Here is a 24,644-nt window from a genome sequence, read left to right as displayed (position 1 = left end):
TAAAGGGCCTCCTTCCAGGGCTGGGGGGCCACCACACACAGAGCCTGGAAAGCAAAACACTACCATGTTTGTTTTAAAATCTATGCAAGGGATATGGCGATAGTGTGGGAAAATGGCACTGAGGTACAGGATCACCAATGATCTGTAGAATGGCAGAGCAGGTTAGTGGGGCTGAATGGCCTACTCCTGCTGCTATCCCAGTTAGCATGGCGTTGTCCCAGTGACATCCTGACCTAACTGGAAAATGCATTTCTTGTATTAATAGTAATAAATTGAGTGCCTGTCGTTGAATTTGAGGTGTACCTACAGTTTCCAAAACTGCTAGCTTGTTTTCCATGAGCAAAGTCAACAGTTTTTGGCCTTCAATTACCAGGTTTTACAATTTAAAACCTGATCCTTTGAGACTTGAGCAATGCTATCTGTCATTCTGATCTATTGATTCTTACGTGTTCCCCAATGGCCCGCTCGGGTAATTCTCCTCTTCCCGCAGTGGCTTACTTTTCAAATTTAATTTGCTGTTGCCATGTTTTTTTCCCGTTTAACCTCTCCGCAGATTAATGTTTTATTGGGTTTACTGCGTACTTCATGCAGTGAGCTGTTCCTATGTGCTCTGCGAATAAATCCCCATTATTGCACTGGGTTTATGGAGGGTGAGAGAAAAATGGCAAATGTTGACCTGTTTCAGTGAAAGGTGTTGTTTTCTACAAAGAACCATGTAAGACCTTGCGTTTTAAATGTTGTTGAGATCGATCTTTGTTGGGGACAGACCTCAATTGCTGTGTTTCCAGTCATCCTTGTCCGGGAGTAAGTGACAATATACTGACACCCATATCTGTAAACAATAGTGTGCAGCCGGCAGACGCAAGCTATACTGCCGCTTGCTCCCCACGTTGCACTAGTCGGTTTAGCCATATGTGTAGAACTTTGCCCCCCAGTCGTTTTATTTTCAATGTTGGACATGATGGAGCGTTTTCCTCCTGAGGCACAAAGAAAGGGGGAAGTCTGCAAAAGGCAGCTAAGACCCAACCTGCAGGAAACAAAGAACAATGACAAGTACAGCGCAAGAACAGGCACTTCGGCGCTCCAAGCCTGCGCCGAACCTGCTGCATGTCTAACCTAAAACGTTTTGCACTTCCGGGGTCCGTATCCCTCTATTTCCATCCTATTCATATACTTGTCAAGCCGCCCCTTAAACATCACTATCATACCTGCTTCCACCATCTCTCCCGGAAGCGAGTTTCAGACACCCAACACCCTCTGTGTAAAAACCTTCCCTCGCACACCTCCTCTAAACTTTGCACCTTAAACCTATGCCCCCTAGTAATTGACACTTCCACCCTGGGAAAGAGCTTCTGACTGTCCACTCTGTCCATGCCCCTCATAATTTTGTAGATTTCTATCAGGTCGCCCCCTCAACCTCTGTCGTTCCAGTGAGAACAAAGTCTAGGGGCGGGATTATCCGACCCGAATCGCCGGGGGGCAGCGTGAACCCGCCCCCGCCGGCTGCCGAATTCTCCGGCTCCGGGGATTTGGCGGGGGCAGGAATCCCCCGGCGATTCTCCGGCCCGCGATGGGCCGAGTGGCCGCCCGTTTTCGGCCGGTCCCGCCATTGTAAATTAGAGTAGGTACTTACCGGCGGGACCTGGCTGCGCGGGCGACCTCCGGGGCCCTCGGGGGGGGGGGGCATTGGGGGATCTGGCCCCGGGAGGTGCTCCCACGGTGGCCTGGCCCGCGATTGGGGCCCACCAATCCACGGGCGGGCCTGTGCCGTGGGGGCATGCTATTCTCCCGCCTCAGCCACGTGGTCCTCCACCATGGCTGACGCGGAGGTGAACCCCTGCTGCGCATGCGCCAACTCGCACCGGCTGGCGGAGGCCCTTCAGCGCCGGTTGGTGTGGCACCAAGCCCCTTCCCCGCCGGCCGGCGCGGCGCAAAATACTCTGGGGCCGGCCTAGCCCCTGAAGATGTGGAGGATTCCGCGTGGCCCGACGCCGGAGTGGCTCACGAAACTCCTCGGCGCCGGAGTTGCCCGCCCCGCCGATTCCCGCAGAACCCCGCTCTAGGTTTCTGAATATGGCTTACACAGGCCAATCTGAAACAAAGACAGGAAACACGAGAGACCCTTTGTGCAGGCTACGCAGCATCCACTGAGAACGCCCGTTGAGCTTTCGGGCAAAAGCCCTTTCTCAAGAATCATACCAGATCCAGCAAGAAGCCCATTCACACCTCCTGACCTAAGTGCGCCCACAGTGAGGTTGGGACCTGACGCCTACCTTGCGTTACCACATGAGCGTGGTTTTTCTTCTGTTTGTCAAACCGTGCAGAAAACATAGCAAAGGGTTGGATAGAACCAGTATGAGTGGCTTGTGACCAGAACGGTTCACCTACCAGTATTTGAGCTGTTAATAGACCCGGAAAATTGGTAATTTTTTAATGAATATCGAATATTTTATCCTAAAAAATCCTCTTTTAATATGTTTGCCTCCCCAATGGTATGCACAGCAAAGGTTAAAGTTTGATATGACTAGTGTTCTGCAGCAAAAGGAAACTCTTTTGTCACAGAATGTGGTCAGATGACAGAATACCTATAGACCATAACTGTTTGTGGATTTACTAATCAGTTTCTATTTGAAAGGGAACTGATTACTGCACATATTAGACTTAACAACATTGAAAAGAATAACATACGTCTAATTTACCTTTTTCCTATGGCCACGTAGTTCAAGTTAATACGTATGAAACCTTGAAGAGGCTGAAAATTTTGAGTGGCATTATTTTTAGATGTAAGAATTATAACTAAAATAATAAATAAATAATAAATATTTTACATCCAAGATATACGGTTTTAGGTTTTAATACTGCCGGTTATCTCATGGGGCGTGGGGTGTCGCTGGCAAGGTCAGCATTCATTGCCCGTTCCTAATGGTCCTTGAACTGAGTGTCTTGTTCGGCCATTTCTGAGGGCAGTTAAGACAGGCAGGAGGGCAGGTAAGGCAGCACGGTAGCACAGTGGGTAGCACTGTTGCTTCACAGCTCCAAGGTCCCAGGTTCGATTCACGGCTTGGGTCACTGTCTGTGTGGAGTCTGCACGTTCTCCCCGTGTTTGTGTGGATTTTCTCCGGGTGCTCCGGTTTCCTCCCACAAGTTCCAAAAGAGGTGCTGTTAGGGGAATTGGACATTCTGAATTCTCCCTCATAGTACCCGAACAGGTGTCGGAATGTGGCGACTAGGGGCTTTTCACAGTAACTTCATTGCAGTGTTAATGTAAGCCTACTTGTGACACTAATAAAGATTTTTTTTTTTTTAATTAAAAAGTGTGATCCACATTGCTGTGGGTTTGGAGTCATGTGTAGACCAGACCGGGTAAGGCTGCAGATTTCCTCCCCTGAAGGGCAATAACGAGCCAGATGAGTTTTTAGGGCAATCGCAAATAGTTTGATGGTCGCCACAGGCCAGCTTACAACCCTGCATTTTATGAAGTGAATTTAAAATCCACCAGCCACTAGAGAGGGATTTGAACCCAGCGCATTAGCCTCAGTCTCTGGATCATTAGTCACCTATTACTCGAATTGTTATTCGCAAATATTACTGTACTTGTTAAAATTAATTTGTTAAACATGTTTCAGTGCAGGAAAGCTGGCTGTCCTGTCAATCTGGGCAACAGTGGATGGCTGCGGCTATTTGAAACGCCCTTTTCGAATGTTCCTGGTCTGAGCAATACCTGGGGCAGCACGGTAGCCTTGTGGATAGCACAATTGCTTCACAGCTCCAGGGTCCCAGGTTCGATTCCGGCTTGGGTCACTGTCTGTGCGGAGTCTGCACATCCTCCCCGTGTGTGCGTGGGTTTCCTCCGGGTGCTCCGGTTTCCTCCCACAGTCCAAAGATGTGCAGGTTAGGTGGATTGGCCATGATAAATTGCCCTTAGTGTCCAAAATTGCCAGTAGTGTTGGGTGGGGTTACTGGGTTATGGGGATAGGGTAGAGGTGTGGACCTCGGATAGGGTGCTCTTTCCAAGAGCCGGTGCAGACTCGATGGACCGAATGGCCTCCTTCTGCACTGTAAATTCTATGAAATACCTCTGCCCTCAAATGAGGGAACTTCAATTTCAGGGGGCCACATTAAGGGGGCATCAAACAGAGGGAGAGTGCACAGGGGTGGGGGGCGGGGGGGAGACGCAATAAAACATTGTACCATTGTAACTGCAGGGGTTCTCTTTTACAACAGCACCACAGGGGATAGGAAGTAAGGTTCCTGCCCTACTGTCCTGCCTACAGCCATTGCGCATCATTGCAAACCAAATAGATGTAGCGAGGAAAATACTCCATGTTCAAAAAACTAAATCGCCTGATGCGCTAAGCGTCAAGAACCACAAAGACATGTGAGACTTTAACTCAGGCTTTAATATACTACATGGGAGGCTTACCCGACACAGACGACCCCAGACAGAATGGGGCCTGTCCCAGAAGAGGTTCTTATACTGACTCCCGGGGGAGTGGCTAAGGCGGAGCTCTCCGTGGCCAGGTCGGGATACCTACCAGTGACCGAACCTCTGCAGAGTTACAGTACAATACACAGTATTACAGGGCCACGTTACGCACAACTATTATATACTATGTACAATGGTAGGGAGGTACAGTGGTGTATCACCACATCGCCGTAGATCTGTAGTTTAATTCACCATGCGGAGCAATTTTGAGTTTTATCCCTAATCTCAAGTCAAGCCACATAAGGGATGTTTCAGTGATTCTGGGTTCGAGGCGGTTTAAAGAAAATATATAGTCAAAGTGTTGGTTCTTCCAATAACCTCCTGATGAAAAGTACGAATAGCTGGTCGTACCAGTCCCAGGCGTCTGGGGGTCACCAGAGTACTTCAGGCCCAAAGAAACAATCATTCCCTTCACTATAGTGGCAGAAATAATTGGGGCGAAAACCCCCCTTCAATAAAAAGTCCATGCGATTCATCTTTGATTAATTGCCCAGCAGCCTAGCGAAAGAACCCTACATTTATGAGAATGATTGACGCACTATTAGATTTATGCGCGCTTCCAGCTGCCCACACAAGACATTATTGCTAAAGTTACACTTTTTGGCGCACAATAAATTATAAATCATGACGACTGTAACCTGACCTTCTTTGTGTTGGGGCAGGAATATAATCTGGCGCCATACCAATTGTATTCGTACATACGAATAGCCTGCCTGCCTTCGTGTTGCAGTTCTTACCATCATAGAACATTTAACTCTTTTTTTCCCTTTTTGTACTGATCAGAGTGCACAATCAAGTTTTGTTTGTGTGTTAAGGAGAGGAGTCTAAATTGGATTACTGGTGGGATAGAGCAGTGTTTGGTTGAAAATTCAACTTTCATGATGAATATTTCATGTCTGTTCACTGGGGCTGCATTTCGTAGTCCTGGCTCCCAATGTTCAGTTCCATTCACATTGGGTCGCCGAGGCAATATTGCCTGTTTAATGCTAGAGCCCAAGGTGACTTTCTACCCAACTTGAGTTTCATGCGGCGGGAGAAATAGGGTTGGGGAGGCAATGGAGGGTTTTGTCGATGGCCCTGTGGTGGGTGGATGTTGCTCCGAGAAAAGAGAGGCAAACCTTTGTACATAATTTCCAACCGGGGTTTCAGCATTAACTTCAGCAAACAGCCAAAAACTTTACATTTGTTTGTCCCTGGGAGTGAGGGTTCAAAAATGATGCACAAAATTGGGCAAAACTAAATTAAACAATATGAGAGCTTTCCTGTGGCTTGTAAAGAAAGCAAATTGGTTTTGATTTTTCGCTGCTGAGGCGATTGGCTATGAGTTGGGAAATTTCCCAACTCGCCAAACCCCCCTCGGTTAAAAAGTAGCCCAAATAGTGCGATTGTCGCTGCGGGGACGCCCATGTGGGATGGAGGTGGGCTCATCATAATAATAATAATAATAATAATGTTTATTGTCACAAGTAGGCTTACATTAACACTGCAATGAAGTTACTGTGAAAAGTACCTAGTCGCCATATTCCGGCGCCTGCAGAGTGTAGATGGCTGGTGGGGTGGGGGAGGGGGTTCAAATGCCGAGGTGGGCTGGTTAGAAGGCCTGCCTCGGTTCTCTGGGACTTTATCCCAGTTGTTTCTGAAGCTGTAAGGCCCTCTTGCCCTCACCTCCCCACCCAGCCTCCGAGCCCCTCATTCCCTCCATGCCAACTCAATACCAACTCACCTAGTAACTATCATGGGCAGACCTCGAGAGCCATGTGGAGGCTGAAAAAATAAAACTTCTAACAACCCAATACAGCTCTCACTCATAGGTATTTGATCATCTTACATTATATTCGTAAAACCCCCATTCAAAGCTTTTAAATCTCTGATACACTATCAATTACCACAAAGACGAGAGTAGTGGATTAATCGAGGCTTTATTGAGCAAAGATGTTGTGCCTCCTGTAGCTGGAACCAGAATGGCTGCAGCACCGGCGAGCACACACATTTATACGCCGCCTACTGGGCGGAGCCAGCAGGCAGGGATTTACCCATACAGGGTATACAGGCAGTGCCATAATACATGTAATACAACTAGTGGTGACTACCACATTCTCCTCACGTGGTTAATCTCAACAAACAGCTTTTCAGGCCCAAATCAAATTTAGATCTCATGGAATAAAAGGCACAGTAGCAACATGAATGTGACATTGACTGAGTGACAGAAAACAGAGAACAGCGGCTAATGAATGCCTTTCAGGCTGGAGGAAGATTTGTAGTGGAGTTGCCCAGTGTTGGAACCCTTGCTTTTCCTGATATATATTAATGACCTAGACCTATGTGAACAGGGCACGATTTCTAAGATTGCGGACGATACAATACTTGGAAGCATTGTGAACCGTGAAGAGGGTAGTGTAGAACTTCAAAGGGACATAGACAAGATGGTGGGATGGGCAGACAGGTGGCTGATGCAGTTCAATGCGGAGAAAAGTGAAATGATTAATTTCTATAGGAAGAACCTGGAGAAACAATGTAAAATAAAGGGTATTAATCTAAAACAGGTGCAGGAGCAGAGGGACCTGAGTATATATGTGTATATAAGTCTTTGAAGTTAGCTGAACAGGATGAGAGTCTGATTATTATTAGGGCACAAAAGTAAAGAGGTTATGTTGAACTTGTATAAGATACTTGCATGTTGAACTTGTATAAGATACTTGCATGTTGAACTTGTATAAGATAATTGCATAGAACATAGAACATAGAACAATACAGCGCAGTACAGGCCCTTCGGCCCACGATGTTGCACCGAAACAAAAGCCATCTAACCTACACTATGCCATTATCATCCATATGTTTATCCAATAAACTTTTAAATGCCCTCAATGTTGGCGAGTTCACTACTGTAGCAGGTAGGGCATTCCACGGCCTCACTACTCTTTGCGTAAAGAACCTACCTCTGACCTCTGTCCTATATCTATTACCCCTCAGTTTAAAGTTATGTCCCCTCGTGCCAGCCATATCCATCCGCGGGAGAAGGCTCACACTGTCCACCCTATCCAACCCCCTGATCATTTTGTATGCCTCTATTAAGTCTCCTCTTAACCTTCTTCTCTCCAACGAAAACAACCTCAAGTCCATCAGCCTTTCCTCATAAGATTTTCCCTCCATACCAGGCAACATCCTGGTAAATCTCCTCTGCACCCGCTCCAAAGCCTCCACGTCCTTCCTATAATGCGGTGACCAGAACTGTACGCAATACTCCAAATGCGGCCGTACAAGAGTTCTGTACAGCTGCAACATGACCTCCCGACTCCGGAACTCAATCCCTCTACCAATAAAGGCCAACACTCCATAGGCCTTCTTCACAACCCTATCAACCTGGGTGGCAACTTTCAGGGATCTATGTACATGGACACCTAGATCCCTCTGCTCATCCACACTTTCAAGAACTTTACCATTAGCCAAATATTCCGCATTCCTGTATTCCTTCCAAAGTGAATCACCTCACACTTCTCTACATTAAACTCCATTTGCCACCTCTCAGCCCAGCTCTGCAGCTTATCTATATCCCTCTGTAACCTGCTACATCCTTCCACACTATCGACAACACCACCGACTTTAGTATCGTCTGCAAATTTACTCACCCACCCTTCTGCGCCTTCCTCTAGGTCATTGATAAAAATGACAAACAGCAACGGCCCCAGAACAGATCCTTGTGGTACTCCACTTGTGACTGTACTCCATTCTGAACATTTCCCATCAACCACCACCCTCTGTCTTCTTTCAGCTAGCCAATTTCTGATCCACATCTCTAAATCACCCTCAATCCCCAGCCTCCGTATTTTTTGCAATAGCCTACCGTGGGGAACCTTATCAAATGCTTTGCTGAAATCCATATACACCACATCAACTGCTCTACCCTCGTCTACCTGTTCAGTCACCTTCTCAAAGAACTCAATAAGGTTTGTGAGGCATGACCTACCCTTCACAAAGCCATGCTGACTATCCCTGATCATATTATTCCTATCTAGATGATTATAAATCTTGTCTCTTATAATCCCCTCCAAGACTTTACCCACTACAGACGTGAGGCTCACCGGTCTATAGTTGCCGGGGTTGTCTCTGCTCCCCTTTTTGAACAAAGGGACCACATTTGCTGTCCTCCAGTCCTCTGGCACTATTCCTGTAGCCAATGATGACATAAAAATCAAAGCCAAAGGTCCAGCAATTTCTTCCCTGGCCTCCCATAGAATCCTAGGATAAATCACATCAGGTCCCGGGGACTTATCTATTTTCAGCCTGTCCAGAATTGCCAACACCTCTTCCCTACGTACCTCAATGCCATCTATTCTATTAGCCTGGGGCTCAGCATTCTCCTCCACAACATTATCTTTTTCCTGAGTGAATACTGACGAAAAATATTCATTTAGTATCTCTTCAGACTCCACACACAATTTCCCATCCCTGTCCTTGACTGGTCCTACTCTTTCCCTAGTCATTCGCTTATTCCTGACATACCTATAGAAAGCTTTTGGGTTTTCCTTGATCCTTCCTGCCAAATACTTCTCATGTCTCCTCCTTGCTCGTCTTAGCTCTCTCTTTAGATCCTTCCTCGCTACCTTGTAACTATCCATCGTCCCAACCGAAACTTCACACTTCATCTTCACATAGGCCTCCTTCTTCCTCTTAACAAGAGATTCCACTTCCTTGGTAAACCACGGTTCCCTCGCACGACGCCTTCCTCCCTGTCTGACCGGTACATACTTATCAAGAACACGCAGTAGCTGATCCTTGAACAAGCCCCACTTATCCAGTGTGCCCAACACTTGCAGCCTACTTCTCCACCTTATCCCCCCCAAGTCACGTCTAATGGCATCATAATTGCCCTTCCCCCAGCTATAACTCTTGCCCTGCGGTGTATACTTATCCCTTTCCATCATTAACGTAAACGTCACCGAATTGTGGTCACTGTCCCCAAAGTGCTCTCCTACCTCCAAATCCAACACCTGGCCTGGTTCATTACCCAAAACCAAATCCAACGTGGCCTCGCCTCTTGTTGGCCTGTCAACATATTGTTTCAGGAAACCCTCCTGCACACACTGTACAAAAAACGACCCATCTATTGTACTCGAACTATATCTTTTCCAGTCAATATTTGGAAAGTTAAAGTCTCCCATAATAACTACCCTGTTACTTTCGCTCATATCCAGAATCATCTTCGCCATCCTTTCCTCTACATCCCTAGAACTATTAGGAGGCCTATAAAAAACTCCCAACAGGGTGACCTCTCCTTTCCTGTTTCTAACTTCAGCCCATACTACCTCGGAAGAAGAGTCCCCACCTAGCATCCTCTCCGCCACCGTAATACTGCTCTTGACTAGCAGCGCCACACCTCCCCCTCTTTTGCCTCCTTCTCTGAGCTTACTAAAACACCTAAACCCCGGAACCTGCAACATCCATTCCTGTCCCTGCTCTATCCATGTCTCCGAAATGGCCACAACATTGAAGTCCCAGGTACCAACCCACGCTGCCAGTTCCCCTACCTTGTTTCGTATACTCCTGGCATTGAAGTAGACACACTTCAAACCACCTACCTGAACACTGGCCCCCTCCTGCGACGTCAAATCTGTGCTCCTGACCTCTATACTCTCATTCTCCCTTACCCTAAAACTACAATCCAGGTTCCCATGCCCCTGCTGCATTAGTGTAAACCCCCCCAAAGAGCACTAACAAATCCCCCCCCCCCCCCCCCCCCCCCCCAGGATATTTGTGCCCCGCAGGTTCAGATGTAGACCATCCTGTCTGTAGAGGTCCCACCTTCCCCAGAAAGAGCCCCAGTTATCCAAAAATCTGAATCCCTCCCGCCTGCACCATCCCTGTAGCCACGTGTTTAAATGCTCTCTCTCCCTATTCCTCATCTCACTATCACGTGGCACGGGCAACAACCCAGAGATAACAACTCTGTTTGTTCTAGTTCTGAGCTTCCATCCTAGCTCCCTGAAAGCCTGCCTGACATCCTTGTCCCCTTTCCTACCTATGTCGTTGGTACCAATGTGGACCACGACTTGGGGCTGCTCCCCTCCCCCCTAAGGACCCGGAAAACACGATCCGAGACATCACGTACCCTTGCACCTGGGAGGCAACATACCAAACGTGAGTCTCTCACGCTCCCACAAAATCTCCTATCTGTGCCCCTGACTATAGAGTCCCCAATTACTAATGCTCTGCTCCTCTCCCCCCTTCCCTTCTGAGCAACAGGGACAGACTCCGTGCCAGAGGCCCGTACCCCATGGCTTACCCCTGGTAAGTCCCCCCCCCCCCACAAGTATCCAAAGCGGTATACTTGTCTCTCAGGGGAACGACCGCAGGGGATCGCTGCACTGACTGTTTTTTCCCAGTCCCTCTTACAGTTACCCACCTATCTCCAATCTTTGGTGTAACTAATTCCCTGAAGCTGCTATCTATGACCCCTTCTGCCTCCCGAATGATCCGATGTTCTTCCAACTCCAGCTCCAGTTCCCTAACTCGGTCTTGGAGGAGCTGGAGATGGCAGCACTTCCTGCAGGTAAAATCAGCAGGGACACTAACTGCATCCCTCACCTCAAACATCCTGCAGGAGGAACATTGCACTCCCTTCCCTGCCATTCCTCTAACTTTCTACCAAGATCTGGCTAACAACTAAATTAAATTTTTATAAAAAATAATAATAATATAATAAAATATGGTACTTACCTCAGACCAATGGGTTTTATTATTAGGTTAGAGGAGGAGGGCGGGTGGGAGACACTACAAGTGTAGTGTCTCGGGTTTCCTCTCCACCAGAATTTATTGGTGAGGGTCTTCCCAGACGTCCGCGGGTCGACTTCCTGTTCCCGCCTAAAAAACTAATTTAAAAAAAAGAAAAATTCTCAGCTCCTGCTGAAATTGACTAACCAGCCAGCTCCACTCCCGCCGAAATCGACTGGCCTGCCCCTGCAAAGACAAGTGCTTTTAAAGGTTGACTTACCTCCCAGCAACCTCCTTCCGCAATGCTCCCGCTGAAACTGACTCACCAGCTGTTCTCACGCCGCCAAAATCGACTGGCCTGCCCCTGCAAAGACAAGTGCTTTTAAAGGTTGGCTTACCTCCCAGCAACCTCCTTCCGCAGTGCTCCCGCTGAAACTGACTCACCAGCTGCTCTCCCGCCGAAATCGACTGGCCTGCCCCTGCAAAGACAAGTGCTTTTAAAGGTTGACTTACCTCCCAGCAACCTCCTTCCGCAATGCTCCCGCTGAAACTGACTCACCAGCTGTTCTCACGCCGCCGAAATCGACTGGCCTGCCCCTGCCAAGACAAGTGCTTTTAAAGGTTGGCTTACCTCCCAGCAACCTCCTTCCGCAGTGCTCCCGCTGAAACTGACTCACCAGCTGTTCTCACGCCGCCGAAATCGACTGGCCTGCCCCTGCCAAGACAAGTGCTTTTAAAGGTTGGCTTACCTCCCAGCAACCTCCTTCCGCAGTGCTCCCGCTGAAACTGACTCACCAGCTGTTCTCACGCCGCCGTGCATGTTGAACTTGTATAAGATACTTGCATGTTGAACTTGTATAAGGCACCAGCTTGGCCTCAGCTGGATGATTACTCTGGACGCCACATTTTAGGCAAGCTGTGAAGGCGTTGGAGAAAGTGCAGAAAAGATTAATGAGAATGGTTGGGCAATGAGGAACTTCAGTGAAGAAAATAGTTTGGAGAAGTTGGGACTGTTTTCCTTGGAGAAAAGAAGGTTGAGAAGAGATTTGTTAGAGGCACTCATGAGGGGTGTAAACAGATAGCGAGAAACTGTTCCCACCCATAAAAGGATCGAGAAGAAGAGAGCCCAGATATTAAGTCTTTGGAAAAAGAAGCAAAAGTGATTTGAGACAAAACGTTTTCATACTGCGAGCGGTAAAGGTCTGGGATGCACTGCCGGAGTGCATGGTTCAATCAAAGTACTCAAAAGGGAATTTGATTTTTATCTGAAAAGGAAGAATGCAGGGTTATGGGGAAAGACGGAAGAACAGCACTAAGTGAATTGCTCCATCGGAGAGCCAGTGCAGAGACAATGGGCTGCATGGCAATTCAGTGATCTGCGATATCAAAGACGAGAAATCTTTTAATAGCCTCCTTAAACTGCTAATCAAATTGTTAACTCAGACCCCCCCCCCCCCCCCCCCCCACTCCCCCAGATGAGATAATTGTAGCTTTAACACTCAGCCAAGTATTCATAATGATGTAATAATAGCCCTTGGGGAAATATCAGCAAATAAGTCTATTGAAATTACTGGGGTTTTTTTCACCTGCAGCAGATTTGCCTTCCAGTAAAAACAGTCCAGCAGAGGATTCTTCGACTCTCAATATCAGCTGCTACTTGTTTTGTTTTAAGTATAAAGAGCAGAGCAGAGGATTTAAATAACTTCAGATCATGACATTTATACAGACCTTATCCGTCCTGCAAAAGTGCTTACATATATTCCATAAATTTCTAACTCCCACACTGCAGGTTAAATCCCTTGCAACAGCCAAAATGGGGCCTATTGAAACTAAGCACAAATAACGTTGCTGAATTTGAGCATCCCACTCATGTGAATCACTCTCCTTTCCCCTGTTGGCAAAATTTGAATCTGTCAGATCCTGGACGGGATTCTCTCACCCCGGGGCCGGGCCGGAGAATCGCCAGGACTGGCGCGAATCGCGTCGCGCCGGTCGGGGGCCGCTCTGGGGCCTCCTCCCCCCCCCCATCCCCCCGGGCGATTCTCCGCCCGGGATGAGCCGAGTGGCCACGCAAAAAAAAGCCGAATCCTGCCGGCGCCGCTCACACCTGCTCTTACCCGGCGGGACCTCGCCGTGGCTCCATCCGGGGGCAGCCTGGTGGGGGATGGAGGGGGTCTGACCTCGGGGGGGGGGTCCTCCGTTGTGGCCTGGCCCGCGATCGGGGCCCACCAATTGGTGGCCTGGCCTCTCGGGCTGGGGGCCTCTTGTCCCATGCCGGCCCCTGTAGCCCTACGCCATGTTGCGTCGGGGCTGGCGCGGAGAAGGGAGCTACCCCGCTTGCGCGTGCGCAGACCAGCGGCGCCCGTTTGATGTGCCGGGGATCGGCAGATGGAGCGGCGTGGTTCGGGGAGGGAGCTGACGTTTGTGACATTGGGGCCGGAATTCTCCGGCCGTTCGCTGGCGGGGGGTTTCTCTCGTCCTGGCGGCAGCGCACCGCCGCCTGGGAGTTTCCTGGCGGCGTGGGGTAGTTTCAAAGGGACCAGAGAATCCCGCCTCCAGTGAATGGTGCGCCACCTCCTGCTACCGAGAGACACATGACTGAGAGGCCCGATGGGTGGGACATAGTTGCGGAAATTAGAGTACACTGTCAGCTTCTAACGGTAATATGCTTCGCCAGGAATATTTGATACAGGCTCTTGGTGGTACCCAATTGGACGTTTCTCAGCATCCATGTCCATCATCTATGTGAACATGCAATTCAGGAATTATTATGAATAAGAAATTCGACACCAGATCTGAACATTTGGGGCATGGGGAAGCCCAGTCAAAAGTTATCCCTTGTAATTTCATGCATTGATACTTCTGAAAATAATTACAGTGCACATTGACAAGCAATTTCTTTTTTAAGTACAAGGCACCTTCCCTTCTACATGATTCACCTAGCCCACCAGTTTAAACTATCCACCAGTAGTCATAAAAATGTCTCAAGGCAAATGTTCTAATTAGTTTCACTATAAAAAGGATAAAGCAGAGAGTGCGAGACATCAACTAAAGACTGCAAAAATATTTTTAATGTTTTATATAGTGTATGTTACAAATTAAACCAGCAAAATGCCATTTTGGTTCAAGTGACCTTTCATTCTGTCCTTCGTCACATCCAGAACGGTACACCCAACACTGATGCTGCTGTTTATATTCAAAGCACCAGAAAGACATTGGGGGTGATTTAATGGAAATGAAGCAGAGTACTGTGCCGAAAGCGCTTAGCCGGGTGTTTCCCGACACTCACAGCGCCGAGAAAGACCCCTCTATCTAATGGGACTCTGCTTCATTTTGGGGCTTCAGCAGGGATGCCCCGCAGAAGCCGCATTTAGTCCCATTTCTTGCACTGAGGAGCTCTCCGCTTGCCAGTGCAGGAAGAAATCTTGAGACACCCCCCCGCCCCCCAGCGCAACCCCTGGCCCCCCAACTCACTTACAAAGGGGTCATCGAGCCTCGTACACCCCACCTAAAAATGGCAGGGCACCCTTGGGCCCGATCCTGGCGTGGGCAAAATGCCACCCTGGCACCTGGGTACCCTGGAAGTGCCAGGATGGCACCCAGGTGGCAGTGACAGGGTACCCAGGTGGAATTGGAATGCCAGGGTACCACCCTGCCCAAAGCCCAGCCATCCAGGGGCCCCTGATCCCCTGGGAGACCCCCTCCCCAAGTGCTGATACAACCTGGTCCCCATTTGTTGAGACCAGTACTAACCAGTGCTCGCTTGGGGTCTCCGACTCTTTGGGGTTAGATCCCGTGCCTTGGGTAACTCCGGCGAGTGCATATCAAATTACTGCAAGTTAATATGAAAATGCATGTGCAAATTAGCTAATATCTCATGAGATCCTATTACAGAGATATCGTAGGGTTTACCGGCCACATCGCGCCCGGTCAGGCGTGAGTGACGTGGCCAATAGGTTTTCCCATTATCCCTCCCCCACCCGACCTCTACCACTGAACAAGGAAGGTTTGAGTGGCTCTGGCAGCTTTGGCATCATTATATTTGCAAAATTGTCTAATGGTGCTCTTGCTGGTGAAAACAACCCCTATGTGGGCTGCAAATAGCCTTACACAGATCTTTGCGAAACCATGGTTCTACCTTCAGCTTATACAGAGCACTGGATATGCTTAAGTGGGAGGAAGACAAAACGTCAATGTGGTCAGGCCATAGTAATTTGTGTAGTTTCATGTGTTAAAGAGCTAATGCGGCAAAAGGATGAAAAGTGTTATATTCACAATAAATTAATCTTATTTTACAAGACTACACCCCCTCAACCCTGCCACACATCTCCCCCCTCCCCCTCACTGCACCCCTCACCTAATGCCCCGACTCACTTAACTGTATCTTAAATAATTCCAGGGTTTTGTCTCCACTATACTGCCCAAGAGTCAAGGGATCATTTTTTTTTAGGAAGAAGCACTGCTGGCCTTTGTCCTAAAATTATCTTTTTACCAAGAGAACTCTTGTTCTACTCCTACTATTTATCTTAGTCAGTATTCCAGGTTAAGCTTTTCAATGCCATTTTCCATGTCGTGAACTGTACCTCATTATAAGATCATCAGACAGAGATGTCTCCTCACCAGGCTGAAAAGTCATGTTTCCCGTCTCTTCCCATATCGGGACCCCATGATACTTAAGATACTTCAGGGCCTCAGGGCTCTTCTCTGCTCTAATGTTTCCCTTGCTTTGTGCATCCAGAACCAATTCCAAAATCCTTATCCAGACATTGTCACCTGCAGACTTGACGCATCCAGTACACTTCTGGCTAGTCTCACAAACCCCAGCCTTGGTAATCCTCGGCTCATCTGCAACCTGTGTCCTATCTACATCATGTCCCACTCGACTGGTTATCCCTGACCTTGCTAAACTGCATTGCCTCACGTTCCCCCAACAACTCTCATGCTTGTGTTTAGATCCCACCACAGCTTCTCCCCCTCACCTTCCAGCTTTACAACCCCTCGCATTAAACTGGCCTTTTATCTAGTTTTGGCCTTTCATGCTTCCTTTTCCTCCATCATTGGCAGTATGGTCCTGTAGGTCCTAAGCTCGAGTATTCCCTCTCTAATCCCCTCCTCTTCTTCAATTTCCTCTAATCTTTTAAGATCCTTCTTCAAACCCGACTCTTTTGGGCAATCTGCTGCTTACTTCTATTAGAAGTAAATAAAAACAAAACTATAAGACTTGCATTTATATCGAGCTTTTATCACCCAAATTGTCCTGTCCCTGCCGATCGTGTTTATGGTGAGTGGGTAAGGCATCAGCCTGTCAGCTCACCCATAGATTTATAGAGGGTCTTAACAAGCCAATTAAGGGCCTAATTGCCTCCGCCGCCATAACATGGTGAGTGGTGGAAGGCAAAGGAAAATGGCCAACCATCTGAGGTAAAAAGGCAGGAAGGAAGGGAGCGGGGGAAACAACTCATTGTGCGCATCGGGGACAATGCCCCCCCCTCAACCTTTTCTGCCTCAACCCGAGACCGTCAAAACCTGACCCCAACTTCACTTCCCTGGTGTCCCTAAACCTCCCTTGCCCAAAAGACCCCAACGTATCTTGGGCTGACACCCAAGACACTTCCTCCCAGTCTGAGCAGTGTCCACTACATGCTGTGGCGCTGCTGGGGCCAAGACTACTGGAGAGTAGGACTCCCTGGGCGTGATTCTCCGAAATGGAGGCAGAGTGTTCGCGCCGACGTGAATGCCGTCGAGGTTCACGGCGGTGCGAAATGGCCCCTATCCCGACCGATTCAGGGCCCGATAATGGGCTAGGACTGGCGGCGCGTCATTTACGCGTGCCAGGCCTTGGCGCCACGTAAAAGCGGCGCCGCCTACATGACGCGGCCGGTGCCGCATAACTGGCATCACCTGCGCGTGCACGGTTGCCGTTCTCTCCGAGTCCGCCCCGCAAGAAGATGTCTGCCGGATCTTGCGGGGCTGCGGAAGAAAGGAGGTCCTCCTACAGAGAGGCTGGCCCGACGATCGGTGGGCACTGATCGCGGGCCAGACCCCATTTGAGGCCCCCCCCAGCAGGCCACCCCCCCCAGCGATCCCGCGCTGTTCCCGCTGGCAGTGACCAGGTGTGGACGGCGCCTGGGGGAACCTGCCGTTCTGGGCAGGCCGCTCGGCCCATCCGGCACTGAGAATCGCGGGGGTACCGGTGAATCGCCATTTTGGCTGTCTCAGGCGATTCAATGGACCGTGCCGCGCAAAACGCGATTGTGCCGATCTGGCTGCTTCCGTGAATCGCGGGAGGGCGTCGGACCGGCGTCGCGGGAAAATTTGCCGACCCAGGCGATTCTCCAAACCGGCGCGGGAGCGGAGAATCGCGCCCCCTGTCCCTGAGGGATGGAAGCCCCATATTAACCTCATTAAGGCTGCCCCCACCACCATGACTTCCCAAAATATTTTACAACCAATTAAGTACTTTTGAAGTACTTGTGATAATGTCAGACGATCATACAAACAGCAATGAGATAATAAATAGATAATCTGTTTTTTTCAGAGATGTTGTTTGACGGTAAATATTGGCCAGGACACGGAGAGAGAGTTTGGCGGTTGTTTTATTTTGCAATCGCAACTTGGGATCTTTTACATGCGACGGCAGATGTGACCTTAGTTTAATGTTTCATCCGAAGGACTGTGCCACTGACAGTGCAGCACTAAAATGGCAAGTTAATTCAATCCCAGGGCAGAAACTAGACACTAATACTTCTCTTAATAATAGGTTTATTCACAGAATGCAGCATTACATATGTTCCTACCTACCAACCCAGTGTCCCAGCAGTCTTTCTTTATACCCTTCTAAGTCCAATATTAAACAATTTAGCAAATTAACAAGGTAAATTCAAGTCCCAGCCCTTAAAGGGGCAGTGTAACAAAAGAGATTCTATGAGTTTTCTGGTGCAGCGCGCCCCAGTCAGCAACAGGATTCTCCATCCCGCCAGCCAGCCAATGGGGTTTCCCATTGTGGGCAGCCCCACGCCGTCGGGAAACCCCTTGGGGGTGGGTGCTCTGCCGGCGCAATGTAGAATCCCAACAGTGGAGAATCCAGCCCACCATTTTTTAAGGAAACCAAACTACTCAAAATGTTGCGCCCAGGGCTGAAGATGCATTCCCAGTCACGGAATGCCTTTAATTATAACTTAAATTCCACCATTTGTTTGATTTGAAGCCATTCCCTCAGGGCATAGGCCCTCTACATAGATATATCATAATATTTACAGTGCAGAAGGAGGCCATTCGGCCCATCGAGTCCACACCGGCCTCTGAAAGAGCACCCCTACTTAAGCCCACACTTCCACCCTATCCCCATAACCTAGCAACCTCACCTAACCTTTGGATACTACGGGCAATTTAGCGTGACCAATCCACCTAATCTGCACATCTTTGGCCTGTGGGAGGAAACTGGAGCACCCGGAGGAAGCCACGCAGGCATGGGGAGAACGTGTAGACTCCGCACAGACAGTGACCCTGACCCAAGCCGGGAATCGAACCCAGCTCCCAAGTGCTGTGATGCAGCAGTGCTAGCTACCGTGCTACCGTGCCGGAGTATTAATTCAGTGACATTACCAATACCCATTACCATCATCTACCCTAGATTAGTCTTGCTTTATAATTTTTAGTGTCTCCAAGTACTTAATAAAACAATGCCCTTCACCTGTATATCGTAGCAACATTTAACATGGCCTAGATTTTTGTACTCAAATTTCTATGGGGACGATCCTACTCTTCAGACCCAATGGAGAGAGTGTTCTCCCTGAGCTAAGACGGGACCTGCAGCCCGGTTGGAATACTATAGCTAAAAAAGAATACTTTAGCACGGTGGCGCAGTGGGTTAGCCCTGCAGCCTCACGGCGCCGAGGTCCCAGGTTCGATCCTGGCTCTGGGTCACTGTCCGTGTGGAGTTTGCACATTCTCCCCGTGTTTGCGTGGGTTTCGCCTCCACAACCCAAAGATGTGCAGGGTAGGTGGATTGGCCTCGCTAAATTGCCCCTTAATTGGAAAAAATGAATTGGGTACTCTAAATTTTTTTTTTTTTAAAGAATACTTTTTATTGTGCATTTGGTGTTTCTACATTGTGACCTTTCTCCCTTCAAAAGGGATCCTTAAAGGCGTCTCCCATTATCCATGCTTTTGTTGCCACCCGCAATCGTTCTCGTCTCCTTGTTCCCTTTAATCCCTTTATTCTCCCCCCCCACCATGCAGCGTTCCGCTATAGGTGGGATCCTAGATTAGGCAAGGGGTTACTGAAAGCTTTTCGAAACTGCGAGGACGTGATAGTGATTGGTCTGAAATACAGTGCATCGTCAGGAAAGTTCCAATGCGCCTGCTCTTCTAACCAGGCTGATGCTAGCACATCCACATTGGGTTGGAGCTGTGTGAAAAAAAACATGTTTCAGAGACTGCAACTATGAGCGAAACGTCCGCCGCCCTATGTTTACATTACATTGGAGCAGCTTTAAGCAGATGAAAAAAGTAAATGTACGTTGTCATAGGTTCACACCCTTGTGAAGCAGATTCCATGCTCTTCCATGTATGATATGAAACGAATTAGGGGGCATGGACTCAGGAAGAGGGATTAGCCGTTTCTGACCGAGGTAAGCAGAAATTTCTTCACCTGCAAACTTTGAGAATTCTCTAACCCAGATGGCTGAGGATACTCGGTTACTGAGTATATTCATGGCTCAGATCGACAGTTTTTTCTGAGGAAATCAATAGATATGGGATCAGGCAGGAAAGAACATAAGAAATAGGGGCAGGATTAAGTTACTCGGCTCCTTGAACCTGCCCCACCATTTAGTAGCTTATCCTCACAAACACTGGTCGTCCCAATACGCTTTGCAGCCAACAAAGTGGGAAATGTTCCAACCAGGTGGTCTGTCATTTTGTTGTGTTCTCATGACTTACTGGCTGAGAGTTGAGAGTGCAGCCAATCAGCCAGGACTGACAACACTAATAGGAAATCAGTTCAAAAGAGGCCAGGTAACCAGTCAACTGCCAGAGTCCATATTTACAATGAAAATCAATTTTAGATTATATCTTGTGCTCAATTAGGTGTCATGGCGTTAGCACTATTGAGTGAAATATTGAGGCACCCAATTAGCAACAAGCATTGCCAATTTAAAAGAACCAGCTGTGGTGTATGTCATAATATGCACCCATGCACATCATGAGGTAAAAACAGACAGTGACAGACATCCAGGTTAGCCAATCAACATACAGGAAAGAACACAACCAATCACCAGACAGAACACCAGATGGGGGGCTTCCAACTATAAAACACACGAGGCATCAGCACTCCGCCTCTTTCCACTGGTGACAACTGTAGTGACAGTCAGGGTGTATATATCAGTCAGCACCTTCTACACGTGGATCAGAGCTAGTCTGGTCTAGTAAGTTAGAGTTAGTACACTTAGAGCAGTAGAGTGTCAACCCACAGCCAGCTGTGTGCATTGTTACAGAAGTTCAATAGATCGTATTGAACCAACGCCTACGTTTGGTGAATGCTTTGCCGTTCATCTGCATCCTGTTGCAGTCCGTGTTACCCCAGGGTGAATAACGTGACATGATACCAGGAGTCTACTTCATCTAAGTAATTTACCTTGAATAATTCAGTGACGACCAGCAAATGCCTTCCAGCGGCATGGAGAAGATCCAGGCCTCTCCACAGCTCCGGATCTCTGGAAATCTCAACGCCAACTGGCGGGTCTTCAAGCAGAAATTCAGTCTATACATTGAGGCCTCGGGCCTCAAGGATGCGTTCGATGCCAGAAAAATCACACTGCTCCTATCAACTGCGGGGGACCAGGCCATCCAAATCTTCAATTCGCTCACTTTTAACAACGGCGAGGACAAGACCAAGTTCCAGACCGTGTTAGCCAAATTCGACAGTCACTGTGAAGTCGAAGCAAATGAGAGCTTTGAGCGTTATGTCTTCCAGCAACGCCTTCAGGGTAAGGATGAGCCTTTCCAATCCTATCTAACTCATCTCCGCATATTAGCGCAATCCTGCAACTACGGTTACACCGCTGATTCCCTCACCAGGGATCAGATCGTGTTTGGGGTCCACTCCAACGCCCTGCGGGAGCAGATCCTAAATATAAAAAACATGACCCTGCCAGTGGCCATCGAGATGTGTAAAGTGCATGAACAGGCGAAAAGTCGCTACTCCCGCCTTAAATCGGCAGAACAGGACCAACTTGCCTCCCACGAGGCAGAGCGTGTACAGGCCATCGCCCGGATGCGGCGCCTGAGCATCGATAAAGGCGGCCATTTCGCCGCTTTTCCCGGAGTCCCACACATGCGCACCACGGACGGGAGAACGAAGCGGCCGAAGACCACACTGCGCAGGTGCGAGCGGCGGCTGACTGCACTGAGCATGTGCGACGACGCACGGAGCGTTACGACGTCAATGTCATGACGTGCCCGAACTGCAGCACCACCCACTTAAAGCGGCAATGTCCTGCAAGAGGCAGGCGATGTTTAAATTGTGGGAAGCCTGGACATTATGCAGCCTTGTGTAGGTCTGCACCTCCGATCGTGGGCCAGCGATCCCAGTTCCAACGCAAACAAGTTTGAAGTATGCAGCAAGAGCTGCTGGATTCGGAACCTGGTAACACCACGGATCCAGAGGACGACTGCCTGGGGCCCCATATTGTGTGGGCATCATTACCACGTATGACAAGGCCTCCTCAAATTCAGCAACACGCCTACCCATCCTCAACGTGGATTCTGCGGACGAATGGCATGCAGTCGTACAAGTCAACCAATGCAGCATCCGATTCAAGCTGGACACTGGCGCTTCAGCCAATCTCATATCTCAAGCAGATCTTGCTCGCATCCAAAGGCAGCCAAAAATTCTTCCGCTGGCCTGCCAGCTGTTTGATTATAATGGCAATGTCATTATTGCGTTAGGGTCTTGTCACCTGCATGTCTCCAACAAGACCATCAAAGCCACACTGCGATTCGAAATCGTCAAGCCTGACAAGGCTTCCCTGCTTGGTGCCCAAGCATGCAAGCTACTCAATCTCGTCCAACTCAATCTCGTCCAACGCGTACATGCCATGTCCTCTGCCAATATGAATCTTTAGGCTGACATTGACTAAATCCTGTCACAGTATCCGGATGTGTTCAGTGGGATGGGCACGCTGCCGTACCGCTACAAAATCTCACTCAGGCCTGATGCCACGCCTGTGATCCATGCACCACGCCGGGTGCCGGCTCCTCTGAAGGACCGTTTAAAGGCACAGCTGCAGGAGCTCCAAGGCCAGGGTATAATGTCTAAAATGACGGAACCGACTGACTGGGTCAGCTCGATGGTCTGTGTGAAGAAGCCCTCTGGAGAACTGCGCATATGTATAGATCCCAAGGATCTTAACCGAAACATAATGCGGGAACACTACCCGATCCCGAAGCGGGAGGAGCTAACCAGTGAGATGGCACATGCCAAATTCTTCACGAAGCTAGATGCATCGCGTGGCTTCTGGCAGATACAACTGAATGAGTCCAGCAGGAAGCTCTGCACGTTTAATACACCTTTCGGAAGGTACTGTTACAACCGCATGTCGTTTGGTATTGTTTCAGCCTCTGAAATCTTTCACAGGATCATGGAACAGATGCTGGCGGGCATTGAGGGTGTGCGGGTCTATGTTGATGACGTCATTATATGGTCCACGACTCCAGAGGAATACATATCTCGTCTCCAACAAGTCTTTAGACGCATACATGTCAAGGACCTCAAGTTGAACAAGGCCAAATGCTCCTTTGGCATGTCATTAATCAAGTTTTTGGGTGATCAAATATCCCAGCAGGGCGTGCAACCGGACAAGGACAAAGTCAAGGCCATCAACACCATGAAGACCCCAGAAGACAAAAAGGCGGTACTCCGCTTCCTGGGTATGGTTAACTTCTTGGGGAAGTTCATTCCCAACCTCGCATCACACACCACGGCTCTCAGGCATCTGGTGAAGAAGTCCACTGCCTTCCAGTGGCTACCCACACATCAAGTAGAGTGGCTCGAGTTAAAGGCAAAGCTCACCACTGCTCCGGGAATAGCGTTTTTTGACCCAGAGCGGGAGACAAAAATTTCCACGGACACCAGCCAGGACGGCATTGGTGCGGTGCACCTCCAGAAGGATGACTCCTCGTCCTGGGCTCCAGTGGCCTATGCGTCCAGAGCCATGATTCCCACTGAGCAGAGGTATTCTCAGATAGAGAAAGAGTGCCTGGGCCTCCTCACCGGTATTGTAAAGTTCCTTGATTACGTCTATGGTCTACCAACCTTCACAGTAGAGACTGACCACAGACCCTTAGTCCATATCATTCACAAAGACTTGACTGACATGATGCCCAGGCTTCAGCATATTCTCCTTCGACTCAGCAGGTATGATTTCGAGCTGGTATACACACCGAGCAAGGAGCTAATCATTGCGGATGCCCTGTCTCACGCCATCACCTCGTCCTGTGAACAGGTCAACTTCGTCCGCCAAATTGAGGCACAGGTACAACTGTGTGCCAGCAACCTCCCGACCTCAGACGAACGAGTCGTCAACATTCGAGGAGAGACTGCCAAGGGCCCTCTTCTGCAGTCATACATCACCTTGCAAATGGTTGGCAGAAAGAGCAAAGCCCCCAGTTCTTTAATGTCAAGGATGACCCAACAGTTGTTGAGGGGATCCTCCTCAAGCTGGATTGTATCGTTATTCCTCGCAGCCTCCAGAGCTTAGTGCTCAAACAGATCCACGAGCGACACCTCGGTATCTAGAAATGCAGGCGCAGGGCCCGGCAGGATGTCTATTGGCCTGGCATCAAAGAGGACATATCCAACATTGTCCTCAATTGTGCAACTTGCCAGCGTTTCCAGCCTGCTCAGCCCAAAGAAACATTCCAGCAACACGAGATTGTGACCTCTCCGTGGTCTAAGGTGGGAATCAACCTTTTTCACGCCAATGGGTGTGACTACGTGCTTATAATTGATTACTTCTCACGTTACCCCGAAGTGGTGAAACTGTCCGACCTCACATCAAGGACGGTCATCAAGGCCTGCAAGGAGACATTTGCCAGGCATGGTATTCCACTCACGGTCATGAGCGACAACGGTCCCTGCTTCCACAGCAAAGAGTGGTCCAACTTCGCGAAGCTACACCAGTTCAAGCACATTACCTCGAGCCCGCATTACCCGCAGTCCAACGGGAAGGTTGAGAAAGGGGTCCATATCGTGAAGCAACTGCTCTGCAAGGCTGCGGACTCAGCTTCTGACTTTAACCTTGCGCTCTGGCATACAGGGCAACCCCTCTGTCCACCGGTATGTCTCCGGCACAACTCCTTATGAATCGTGACCTGCGGACGACTGTTCTGACCATTCATTTACCTGACCTGGATCACCTCCCAGTGCTGCAAAAGGTGCAGCAACTCA

The 24,644-nt window shown here is 49.0% G+C and overlaps 1 long non-coding RNA gene across 7 annotated transcripts in view; it reads left to right on the top strand.

Moving 5' to 3' along the window:
* Positions 1-24,644, top strand: part of LOC140411075 (uncharacterized) — a 655,969-nt gene that overhangs the window by 546,313 nt on the left and 85,012 nt on the right. The gene's annotated exons all lie outside the window — the stretch shown is intronic.

This window comes from Scyliorhinus torazame, chromosome 4 (genome assembly GCF_047496885.1).
Source record: "Scyliorhinus torazame isolate Kashiwa2021f chromosome 4, sScyTor2.1, whole genome shotgun sequence".
NCBI classification, from domain to species: Eukaryota; Metazoa; Chordata; class Chondrichthyes; order Carcharhiniformes; family Scyliorhinidae; genus Scyliorhinus; species Scyliorhinus torazame.
This window is presented reverse-complemented; position numbering and strand designations above follow the sequence as displayed.